We start from the raw sequence: 12,689 nt of genomic DNA, 5'->3' as shown, positions 1-12,689 counted from the left end.
TGGGAGATTAGCAAAATGGGCAATCGAGCTGGGCGCGCACACGATAAACTACAAACTACGCCCCGCGATTAAAGGCCAAATCTTAGCTGATTTCGCCGCCGAAGTACCGGTGAATCGCATCCAAGAATGCGAAGAAGCACAAAATCCTGCACCAACGCCATCTTCCTCAGAAACATGGGCACTATTTACCGATGGTGCCTCCAACGAGGAAGGTGCGGGCGCAGGTCTGCGACTCGTCAGCCCTGACGGCCAAGAGCTTACATATGCAATCCGCCTCGATTTCAAAAGCACAAACAACGAGGCAGAATATGAGGCCCTGTTAGCGGGACTATGCTTAGCAGTCAAACTCGGCGTGCAACACCTGGAAGCACACGTCGACTCTTTATTGGTTGCAGGACAAATACGCGGCGACTATGCCGCAAAAAGGGACATCATGATCCTCTACCTCGAGCAAGCCCTACAACTCACATCCAAATTCGCTTCGCTCAATATCCGACATATTAATCGAAGTGAAAACAAGTCAGCGGATGCACTATCAAAACTCGCATCCACCAGCTTCCAACACTTGGCAAAGGAGATACGCATCGAAATTCTGCAAAATCCTTCGGTACCCCTACGCCAAGTCAACGTCATTCAATACGGTACAACATCATGGATGAGACCTATTATCGCATATTTGCAATCAGGTGTGACTCCCGAAAGCAAGTCAGAGGCACGCAAGTTACAACACAAAGCATGTCACTATCAAATGGGAGACGGTATCTTATACCGAAAATCATACCTAGGGCCACTCCTGCGATGCGTCAACCCGCAGGATGCCACATACCTCATCCGAGAGATACACGAGGGCATATGTGGCATACATGCCGGACCACGCATGGTAGTGGCCAAAATCATGAATGTCGGGTATTACTGGCCCGGCATGCACCTGGACGCCGTCAAAGAGTTGCGCAAATGCATCGACTGTCAACGTCATGCTCCAAAAACTTTGCGGCCAAAAAACAACTTAGTCCCCGTCACAACCGCATGGCCCTTTCAGAAATGGGTAATTGATGTTGTGGGACCTTTCCCTGATGCTCCGGGTGCGGTCAAATTTATCATAGTAGCGGTTGATTACTTCACAAAATGGGTAGAAGCAAAACCGCTCGCCTCAACCACTGCTATGATAACAAGAAAATTCATTTGGGAACACATCATCTGCCGTTTCGGTTTACCAATGTGCATTGTCACCGATAACGGCACCAACTTCGCTGCCTACGAATTCCAAAAATGGCTAGAAGAAATACATATTGAGCACATATTCTCATCAGTAGCACACCCGCAAGGGAATGGCCAAGTCGAGAGTATCAATAAAAGTATAGTCGAAGGCATCAAGGCACGGTTGGGAACGGCCAGGCGTGGCTGGGTCGATGAACTCCCAAGTATCTTATGGGCTCACCGTACAAGCCCAAAAACAAGCAACGGGGAAACACCCTTCAGCCTAGTCTACGGTTCAGAAGCGGTGATCCCCGCGGAAGTAGGTCTCCCCTCTCCTAGAATGTTGGCTATTGAAAAACTAGACAACATCACGGAACGCAGGATCAATTTGGACCTCTTGGAAGAAAGGCGCGAAAACGCTGCCATCAACGAGGCCAAATATAAATCCAAACTTGAAAAGTACGACAACACGCGCGTCCGCGTTTGTACTTTCAATCCAGGAGACTACGTCCTACGCGACAACGAAGCATCTAATGCTGAGCGCCCAGGCAAACTTGCCCCCAAGTGGGAAGGACCCTACCTCATCAAAGAGGTCTTAGGGAAAGGCGCATACAAATTACAAACGTTAGAAGGCGAACCTATCGCAAGAACATGGAACGCACAACAGCTTCGACGCTGTTATATGTAAGCCATGTTCCTACATTTTCTATGTAACACATCGGGCCGCAGGCCATTGGCAAATAAATAAATAAGCAATTTTATACATTATTGTTTGTTACTACTATTACAAATGCGTGTTCCACTTTGCGGTATCCCAAAAACAGATTGGCAAAATCTTCATTCGCGATACCCATACAAAGTGGTAACCACACACAAATATTGTAATAGGCCAGCAAAAGGCAAAAAGACTTGCATATCTATCCGGCCGGATAGACAAGTTTTTGTTAACGCTAACATAATTCCTGAGCCCAAAAAGGCAAACAATGGAATTGACGCGTACTCATACGACAAAGGTATGGAGTATACTTGACCCCATTCACAAATGGGTAGAGTTCCGGATATATAAGTTTTTACAAAGCTTACACAATTCTAAAACCCTAACGGGGTAAAATAACGGAATTGACGCGTACTCATACCGCAACAGTATGGAGTACACTCGACCCCACTCGCAATGGGTAGAGATTCGCATACATACGTTCAAACATGCAAGAATTAAAAACACTTGTACAAATTGAACAAAAAACTTTATATTCAAAAAATTCAAGCACCCACGCGATGCTTAATGGATTTACATAAAGTTCCTATCATATACAAGAGGAAGACAAAAAGGGGGCACACTAGCCAACCTAAACCCTATTTTGTACCACTGGTTCCAGCACCACCAGCGGGATCTTCCTCTTCCGCATCGGCATAGAGCATCCGAAGCCGATCTACATAATCCGCAGCCTCCAAACAGTCATCCAATTCCTCCACGCAAGAAAGGGACGTATCGTAAAAGGAGGCTACGGCCGCGTCAAGAAGCGACTCGGTATCCACACCATGGAACTCAGACCGTTCTTCAGTATAACCGCCCTTGGACATAATATTCATATGACCAATGCAGCGGCTATAACCAGCCTTAAAACCAGCGTCACGAGCACGCTTCTTGACCAAGTCCAAACCAGCTGCGGTTTCAGGAGCATCCATAATGGCCTGAACAATCTTAACACAAGGATAATAAAGTCAGCATATGGTCAACTTTTGGCACAGACATCACAACATACATACATGCGCGATACCATGCATCCGCATCCATTCACGGTCAGCCTCCAGTTGGTTAAACGAAGAGGTCAGAGCATCTCTGGCCTCAACGACAACATTGGCCCGCTCTACCGCTGCAGTCATGCGGGCTGTGAGGTCAGTGACCGCGACCTCCCGGGTCTGAACCTCAGCCTTTCAAAGAGCAAAAAACAGTTTACTCAAACATCAGTAAACATTCTAAAAAGGCAGAAGAATATACAACAGAGGTAACGAATCATACCTGAAAGCTGGCAACAACTTTATCCAAACGGGTGCGCTCAGCATTCGCCTCTTCAAGAGCCTTAGAAGAGTGGCTCTCTCTCTCTCTGGCCTCCTCAAGGGCCTTCGCAGCACGCGCCCCCGCTTCCTTGGCCTCTGCAAGCGCCTTTACGGCCTCGGCCTCTGCCTGCTGCGCTTTAACTGCAATCGCCTCAGCTGCAGCTTTCTCTTTGCCCAAGGCAACGTTCGCTGCCTTGGCATTCGTTAACTCCTGCCGAGCACGAAACAGATTGTCATTCTGCTTAGCCCAAGATTCATTCCACTTCTTGCGCTCATTGGACAACTTTTCGTTCCAACTCTTGCGTTCATTAGAAAGGAGTTTGGCAAGAGTACGAACCTGTTTCAGCTGAGCAGTGGCAGCCCACTCCGAGGTCTGTTTCTGCTTCTCAAAAGCAGCTCTATCCTTCTCAAGCTGCTCCACACCCGCACGAGCAGCCTTGACCAGCTCTTCCGCTTCGGCCCGCATGCGAGCAGCTTCCTCCTCTCTGCGGCCTAACACCTTGTAGTCTTCCAAAATGGCGTTAGCCACTATGGAACTTCCTACTAGCATGGTGGAAAGTTGATTGATGCGCAGCTCACGGGGTGCGGCACGGGCACGTTCAACTTCAAAGGGGGTGCCCAAACCACCCGAAATCTCCTTACACGCAGAAGGGTCATTGGAAATATCATCCCCCTGCATAACAGTCCATGGGGGTCGGTGATACACAGTACTTCGACCCTGGGTATACGTGCGGTAATAATACTCCAATTCAGACTCCCCAGGCTGAATTGGAGGCCCATCATAACCCGCACCACCGGTACCCGAACCGGTAACCTTCACACCAGCAGAAAACTTCTGCGGCTCATCATCAGTCTTCTGCGCCTCCGCATCAGACTTTTGTCTCACAGTATCCGAAAACCGTAGATCCAAATTATCACCTTCATTGGGAAAGATTAGATTGTTGGAGGAATCAACGGTATCGAAAATCTGGGTCGCAACCTTCTCCGCGGTACCCTCCATTCGCACGGTTGAACCAGGCACCACCTTGACAAAGGGCGTCAAAGGTTCCTCAGACGCACCCGCACCCGCACCCGTGGCATGCGGGGGTGACGACGGAGCATCAAAGATAGAAAAATCTTTATCTTGAAGCTCTGCAAAACAAAGTCAAATAGCTATCAAAACACAAGTTGTACATAACACTTGAGACAAGCTATACAACACTTACCAACAGTAACCGCAGGTTCCTTTGGTGTCGGACCAGTCCTCTTGGACTGCAACCTCCGACATTTCGGTCCACCGGCACCAGCGGCCGTCTCTTCTACTTGCCTCTTCCCAACAACAGACTGTGAACCCGCAGCATTACCACCCGCAGCTGTACCCAAACCCTCAAGGGTATCAGATACTATCACATAATCCATGTATCTACGGAAAGAAGAGTGAGAGATACCTGCCGCCTGCGGCACCAGATGAGGCACAACAGTGACCTCCGGTATTTTCTTCTGGCGAAAGCGCACGCCTTTCACCGTTTGCCTCTTAGGCACACCCTTCGCGTCAGGGTCCCCTAAGGCCCCAAGATCACCTGCATGAAAACCATCCAAGAGGTGAGTCAGTGCAACCATTATTGTTATCACAAGAAAAAAGGATTCCTAAATATACCTTTGCCCCACGGCAACTCAACTGCCAATGCGACCTCAGTAGGCACCCGGAAGTTATCTCGAATGATAACATTAAACTCCTCCTCGCCATCCGCACAAACAACTGTTTCAACCTGACCCTGGAAATCCGGGGCAAACATCCTCCATAAGGGAGCATCCTCTGATAACAAACGCACAAGTCAGTAACGCATACGGGGATAAGGAAGTTAAACAAATGAAAAGTACGTACCACCACTTTTCTCCCGCACCACGGGCTTTGACTTCTTGTTCCTCCTTGTCAGCATCATGCGCAACACCCACAACTGTGTGTTTGCTCAGCTTCACCGACTCAATGGTCTGCAACTGCGGAAACCACTCCACCGACTTCATGCTAGGGACTGCAATGGTCTCTGATATGATCGTCTCGGTCACATTCCGAAACGTCATATTTGCAACAATCGCAGCAGCCTTGATGTAAAAGAACTTCATTTTCCACTTCGTCATCCCCTTGGGAGGAGTCATCAGTTTGGGACTACCATCTCGTTGACGGAAAGAAAAGAACCCCAAGGACACCGTCATTTGATAAAACCGTCGGAAATCTCCAACGGTAGGCTCTATGCTAAGAGCACGAAAGGTTGATTCAAAATTTCGAATCCGGATCATACCAAACGGACTCAGTTGAGAAATGTGGACCTTGTACCACTCCAAAACCTCAACAACAAAAACAGTCAAAGGTAACCGGAGATTACAGTCACCAAAAAAGTCTGCCCACATGGTCACATAACTGGCCGGAGCATCGGCACCGGTGTCACCCTCCGATGGGTAAAAGGCCCCATATTCAGGGGGCATTTGGACATCAAGAATCAGACGATCAAAGGACTTCTTGGTCCACTTTAACACCGGTAAACCACCACCGGCGGCTCCCCCCTCTTCTTCCTCCGCCACCACCGGCGATGAAGGCTCCGGGTTGTCACCTTCCACATTATGTGGACTTGATGGTTCAGACATCAGAAATGTCGAAGAAACGAAAGAACGTGAGTAGAAACACTAAACTCAACCTCACCGGAAGTTCAAGAAGTATCGTCGGAGAAGACAAAGAAATGTTCTCTCACCGGAAAATTTTTGAAATTTCGAACAAGTGAGGGGAAACCACGAACGGTTTCCCCTTATATACCCATCGCAATTAATGCGGAGGGAGAAAACGAATCATCACGTTCAAAAAGAACGAATTTCGCGACACCACGTGTCAAGCGCCGTTTTCGCTGACGGTTATCTCGCGCGCGTGGCCGCCCACGCGCCTGACATAAGAGACGTTTACACTCTTTGCTACAGTGCATTTAATGCCTCGGGCAGTGCAAACGTCCTTTCATTTCAGCACATGCCAGAAAGATCTCACCAACTTCCACCAACTCACACGTGAGATCAGCCACGTATGCAACAAAAAGCGACTACCTTATCCAATTACAAGCGGCATGCGGTTTCTCTGGTATACCGCACCATAACCCATACCGCATGTCGTTTTTTTTACATACCCCTAAAAATAGGCAAAAATATATATCTCCACACTATAAGGGGGTATAATACCTGACCGCACTACCCACGAGCACACGTGGAATATGCGGAAATGACACACACGAGCCCGGTCAGGTGTGTCAGATACTCAGAACCAGCGTTGTTCTTTGGACTGAACCGCATCTCATAAACAGGTAAACCGCATTACCTTCATTCTCTTCAAGCTTCAAATCCCTCCTGTCCGGTTCACAACCACAGAGGGTGCATGCACCCCTTCTTTAACAAGAAGAAGGAAGGGAATGTACGCGGGCGCACATCAGCAACCCTGACTCCTGAACCTTCAAGAGCCACATCCGAGCAACACACCCGTTTCGAGCGAATATGGGAATGCAAAACCGCAGACACTCATGAGTCGCTGCGGACATAACCATAGCTTCCGCAAATGGTTGTTACGGAAGAGCCACAACTAACTCCACATCGAGGAACGAAACTACTTCCAGGAAAAACTCCTCGGTATTGGAGCGTGAAGGAAGAGATGCGGACAAGATCCCTAAATGATCATACGAGCCCTTGTCGAACAACAAGCGATCGAACAAACGATAACAAGTCTGCTTATGACTTTGTTACCCTACTTGTAAGTTGGATAGAATAAACAATGGTAGGCATTACCATGCCTATGATCATGTTTATTTGACCGTTATCCAGAATCACATTGTTCGACCAAACATGGCCAACAATGACGCAAGTACCCAACGTTGTTCCCACAACCGTGGCCAACAATGTCAAGCAACGAGGTAACCGCAAAGGACGTGCGGTTACTTGAGAGCTAATGGGAAGAACATGAACACCCCATGAAAGGAATCATCATTAGATATCCAATCATGGGAGCATCATGCTCTCTTCTTCATTCACCACTTCAAAGGTTGGGTCGAAGTTTGTGCACACCTTCAACCACCATCTCAGAGATTGGTTCGAAGTTTGTACACTTCCTCCAACTAATTCCCACAGTTGGTTCGGCACACCAACAGGTGGCAAACAGCCAAAGGCTGAGAATTTCGCATCAGACGAAACATTTTCACCGGTACGGAAAAGGCGTCAAACGACCCTTCCAGACGAAGACCATCCACATGGTCTAGGATCTTCTCCAGACTCCAAACTACCTTCTAAACACCATAGTCCAGTACTCCTCCCACATACAACTTGCATGTGGCAGCAACACTAGACTGGGGGGACTTGAAGGAGTATGGTCCCAGATCTCGCGTCAACATCGACCGCGAGTGACCATTACCCTTGTCAAAACCCCCACCAGCCAACAACCTACTTGTGCCCATGCGAGAACGCGTCGACACAAGGGTTGAATCCAATCTATCTAGTGATGAAGGAGGACTTACCTGGAACATGAGAACGGTAGAGTGATGCGACATAGCATCACATCTGATGTATGAAAACAGAAGTATTCACAGCGATGCGGCCTCGCACCGCGTCCAGTGAACACTTCTATCAATACAAGGAAGCTGGACAACAGCAACAGTCACCACAGGCGACGATGCGGCCAGCACCGCATCTCGCGTATTTCTTGATCACAAGCAAGAGACGCGATAACATCAGATGTTACCGCAGGTAGCGATGCGGCTCGCAACGCATCCTATACGCTTAAACGAGTGGGACTGACACCACAGTGCAAGTGGAACCAATGGCAGTCACCTGTCAGGTCTACGTAAGCGACAGACTGACGTGGCGTCGCCTACTCGGTCGACATGTCTGACACACCTGCTAAAGGTGCAGCATGACGTCAGTCTATCCATCCACCTCCTCCTTCACTCCTCGGCTATAAATACCAACCCCAAACCAGGTTTGAGGTATCTCTTCACAACTCTCTCACTACTACTACTATCTTACTTTGCTTCTCAAGCAAACTACTAATTCTCACGCGGGAGAGTGGTAACAAGGAGCACCCCCCACCCCATCCTCCTTGTTACGAGTCACGGTTTGTTTCCTTGTGCAGGAGATCAACCACCGGTGATCCAGCCAGCGATCCTCGAGAGGAAGGGATTAACCCTTCTTGACGAGACCAGTGAGTTAATCCTGCCCGGTTAACCATTGTTTCATCAGTGGGATTGGGAGACAAAACACTTTTTTGGGTTGATACTTGGTTAGGTAATGACCCACTGAAAGTGTAGTTCCCAAATATATACATGCTTGCAGAAAAGAAAAAAACAAAGGTGCAGGAAAATTATAGGATACTGAATGGGGGAAGAATGTGGGATTGGGGGTGGTCAAGAGCTCCAACAAATGTTGTAGAAAAGCAAGAAATGGAAAATCTTAAAGGGCGACTGCAAAATCAGCTCCCAGCATACGAAAGTGATGTCTGGTATTGGAGAAATAATGATCAATATGAATTCAGTGTAAAGGATGTGAAAGCCTCTCTTGGTCAGCGATTGGATCTGAACTCAGCAGCATATGAATTTTACTGGAATAACTGGGTTACTGGCAAGTGTTCGACTTTTGTTTGGCGAGCAATTGAGGAAAAAATAGCGACAACGGTGGCACTCAGGAATAGGGGTTTGAATCTGCCCAATGTAGTCTGCAAACTTGTGGTGCGGCTGAAGAATCTGCAGTCCACATCCTGCTCAGATGTAATTTTGCAAAAAGAACCTGGGAGTTGGTATCGAAATGGATGAAAATTCCGATGGTGAACATGGATGGAACTTTGAAGGATCTACTGAAGGAGATAAGCGAAGTCCGACGGACAAAAGGAGTGCGAAAAGCGATGAATGCAGTAGCGATACAGACAATGTGGACTCTGTGGAAAATAAGGAATGAAAAGGTTTTTAATGAAAGGCAAGGAAAGGTGCAGACGGTTTTGGAAGAGATAAAAGAGGCATCTTATCAAGGCGTGAAGTTAAGATCAAAAAATGGTTCGATAACAAAACGGGAATGGTAGGATTTCAATATAAATTTATAATTTTGTTTTTAAGTTGTTTCTTTTTGTACTGTTTGTAGTCCAGCATCTGGCTGGGTCTATGTTTGTACTGTGGTATTGAGTTTTGAATGAAGTTTCGCTTTGCTATTAAAAAAAAATTAAAAAAAAAATTAAAAAAAAAATATATCAAGTATGATAGCTTTATCCAGTAAATCAATTTATATAAGCATAACTAACCAATTTAGTGTTAATAGTTAATAATTAATAGATTTTAAAAAATAGATTTAGATTCACCATTATCATTATCATAAATCTCACCAATAGTAAACTTAAGATAGAGTATGAGAAGGGTAAAATATTGACAACATCTTACCTCTAACATGTATGAATAAAGATTTAAATAATCTTTTATAAATGTTTTGCAACTCATAAACATGTGTGGAATGTGATCACATGTGAATTAGTGATTTTAATGACAAACCGACTGATAATTGATGATGGGTTGATTAAGCATATGTTGCTAAAATCCACTCTAAGGTGTAATTCATGACCGATGCTTTTAAAGATTATGGTAATTCCTAGACTCTTTTATACGTCAATGAACTTTAAGAAAAAAAATAATGAATAATTAAATAGGTAACGAAGAAATTCTATTTACTAATAATACATTTCTCATGTAGGGGAATGCAGTTGGCACTTTCTCATTCGTCTAGCTAAATTACGATGTTACATCGTTTAAATTTACAGTTTTTTCATTAGTTTTGTCTTTTTCCTCCTTGCCAAATTACACTTTTGCCTTAAGCAAATTTACAATTTTGCTATTTTTTTTGTTTTTTCCTTGTCAAATAACGGTTTTGCCCCAATGTAAAATTACTTGTCATCATTTTAGTGTTTTTTTTTCTAGGAGAATAGTGACAGATAGCTGTCTGACACTTCTTCATTCGTCCAGCCAAATTACGATTTTGCCCTGTTTAACTTTACAGTTTTGTCATTGGTTTTGTCTTTTCCTCCTCCCAACCAAATTACGGTTTTGCCTTCAACAAATTTACACTTTTGCCATTGTTTTTGTTTTTTTCCCTATCAAATTACAATTTTGCCCCAGTATAAAATTACAGTCATGCCGTCATTTTAGTGTTTTTTTTCTAGGGGAATAGTGTCAGGCGGCTGCCTGGCACTTCCCCATTCGTCCAACCAAATTACGATTTTGCCCCGTTTAAATTTGCAGTTTTGACATTGGTTTTGTTTTTTCTCCTCGCAGCCAAATTCCGTTTTGCCATCATTTTTTGTTTTTTTTTTTCCTGTCAAATTACGATTTGCTCCCAGTGTAAAATTACAGTCATGCCATCGTTTTAGTTTTTTTCTTGACAAACTAGGATAGTGTTTTGTTTTAATTGGTTGACTCAGTGTAATTTTTAATCGTGTCAGGCGGGTGCCTGTTACACGCTCATTTGTCATGAAAAATTACAATTTTGCCTCAGTGTAAAGTCATAGTCTTTTCATCGTTTTAGTTTTTTTAGCAAAAGTATGGTAGTGTTTTGTTTTAGTTGGTTGACTCGACCTAATTTTTTTAGATCAACTTAAACACAGACGTACATGTTACGAGAGAGAAATGTTTGGCTTGGTGCCCCGCAACGCGAGCGTGGCAATAACTAGTATACATACAAATTTAATGGAGGGGAATAGAGTCAGACAGCTGCCTGGTACTTGTCCATTGGTCCAGGTAAATTACGATTTTACCCCGTTTAAATTTACAGTTTTGCCATTGGTCTTGTTTTTACCCTCCTAGTCAAATTACGTTTTTACCCTCAGATCAAATTTACAGTTTTGCCATCATCTTTGTTTTTTTCCCCTATCAAATTACGATTTTGCCCCCGGTGTAAAATTACAGTCATGTGATCGTTTTAGTTTTTTTTTTTTTTGACAAAACTACGGTAGTGTTTATTTTAATTGGTTGACTCGGAATAATTTTTATTCGTGTCAGACGGCTGTCTGGCACACACTCATTTATCTTGAGAAGTTACAATTTTGCCGAAAAGTTTAAATTATAGTCTTTCCATCATTTTTTTTGTTTTTTGTTTTTTTTTTTTTTGTTTTTTTTTGTTTTTTGCAAAAGTAATGTAGTGTTTTGTTTTAATTGGTTAACTCGATACAATTTTTTCTGACATCATGTTATGAGTGGTATGTATCAGTAATCGAGACACAAACGTACATGTTATGTGCGAGAAATAATTGGCTTAGTGCCCCGCAACGCGGACGGGGAAAACCTAGTTAAGATACAAAGTGAACGTATGTGATAGTGTCACATCAATATGGGCTGCATTACTTGGGTTTGATAAAGGAAAAACACATGTGTGGACTTTGTTGTTGGGCTGCTCACGAAAAAAAAAGAGGCTAAAAGTTTTGGGCTTAATAGCCCACTAGGAATGCAGAGGGACATCTTCGACAACTGCAACTTTGACGGCAACACCAATATTCGACGGCATTGCACCGTATTGCTAATGATCAAAAGCCGAATTAAATCAAGAAATTGCCTTATAGGGGCCCTTTGGCAACTTATGAATGAGTAAGTGCTGAACCGATAAGAGGTCTGAACCATTAAGAGCCAGTATAATGTTTAACCGTTCATTAAGAACCTGTTTACCAAGTTGATTAAAATGGTTTTAAATGATCTTTTATAAGTGTTTTCCAACTCATAACCATGTGTGGAATGCGATCAAACACAAATTGGTGGTTTTAAATAATAACAAACCGGCTAATAATTAATAACGGGTAAATCAAGCATATGTAGCTTTTTTTTAAACGTAAACTTCATTAAAAACCACCAACCCACAAAACGGGACAGAGACACCAAACCAGACTACATATATACAAAATTACACCAATCGGACCACGAAATGGTCCTCCCTTTTAATCTATTTCTAATCCAAAAATACCCCAAAGATTTAGTTTCTCTAATAATCTCTTCCACATGCACTTGTTTGTTCTCGAACTTGAGCCCGTTCTTGGCCTGCCACAAACACCAACAGCCAACGATCATGATTCCGTGAAAGACGTCCTTAGCCACACCTTTCAGCCCCACATGATTATGAAGCTCCAGAATATCTCTAACCGAAAAACATTAAATGCTGCCATTTTACACCATCTACTGATATGAAGCCAAACTGTCGAAGCAATCACACACGAGCATAAAGACGGTTCACCGTCTCTTCGCTGGAATCACAAAAGGGACAGTTCGAATCCTCTACATTAATATTCCGTTCCCTAAGGGCCGCTCCCGTTGGAATTCTTCCCATTTCTGCTCTCCACGCAAATACGTCACACTTCAAGGGATCGACTTACACCACTTTATCACATAGTTGCCGCTATAATCAGCCCCTTTGAATAA

This window comes from Helianthus annuus, chromosome 11 (genome assembly GCF_002127325.2).
Source record: "Helianthus annuus cultivar XRQ/B chromosome 11, HanXRQr2.0-SUNRISE, whole genome shotgun sequence".
Taxonomy (NCBI): domain Eukaryota; kingdom Viridiplantae; phylum Streptophyta; class Magnoliopsida; order Asterales; family Asteraceae; genus Helianthus; species Helianthus annuus.
The sequence above is the reverse complement of the archived record's forward strand: the minus strand, read 5'-3'. Positions refer to the sequence as shown.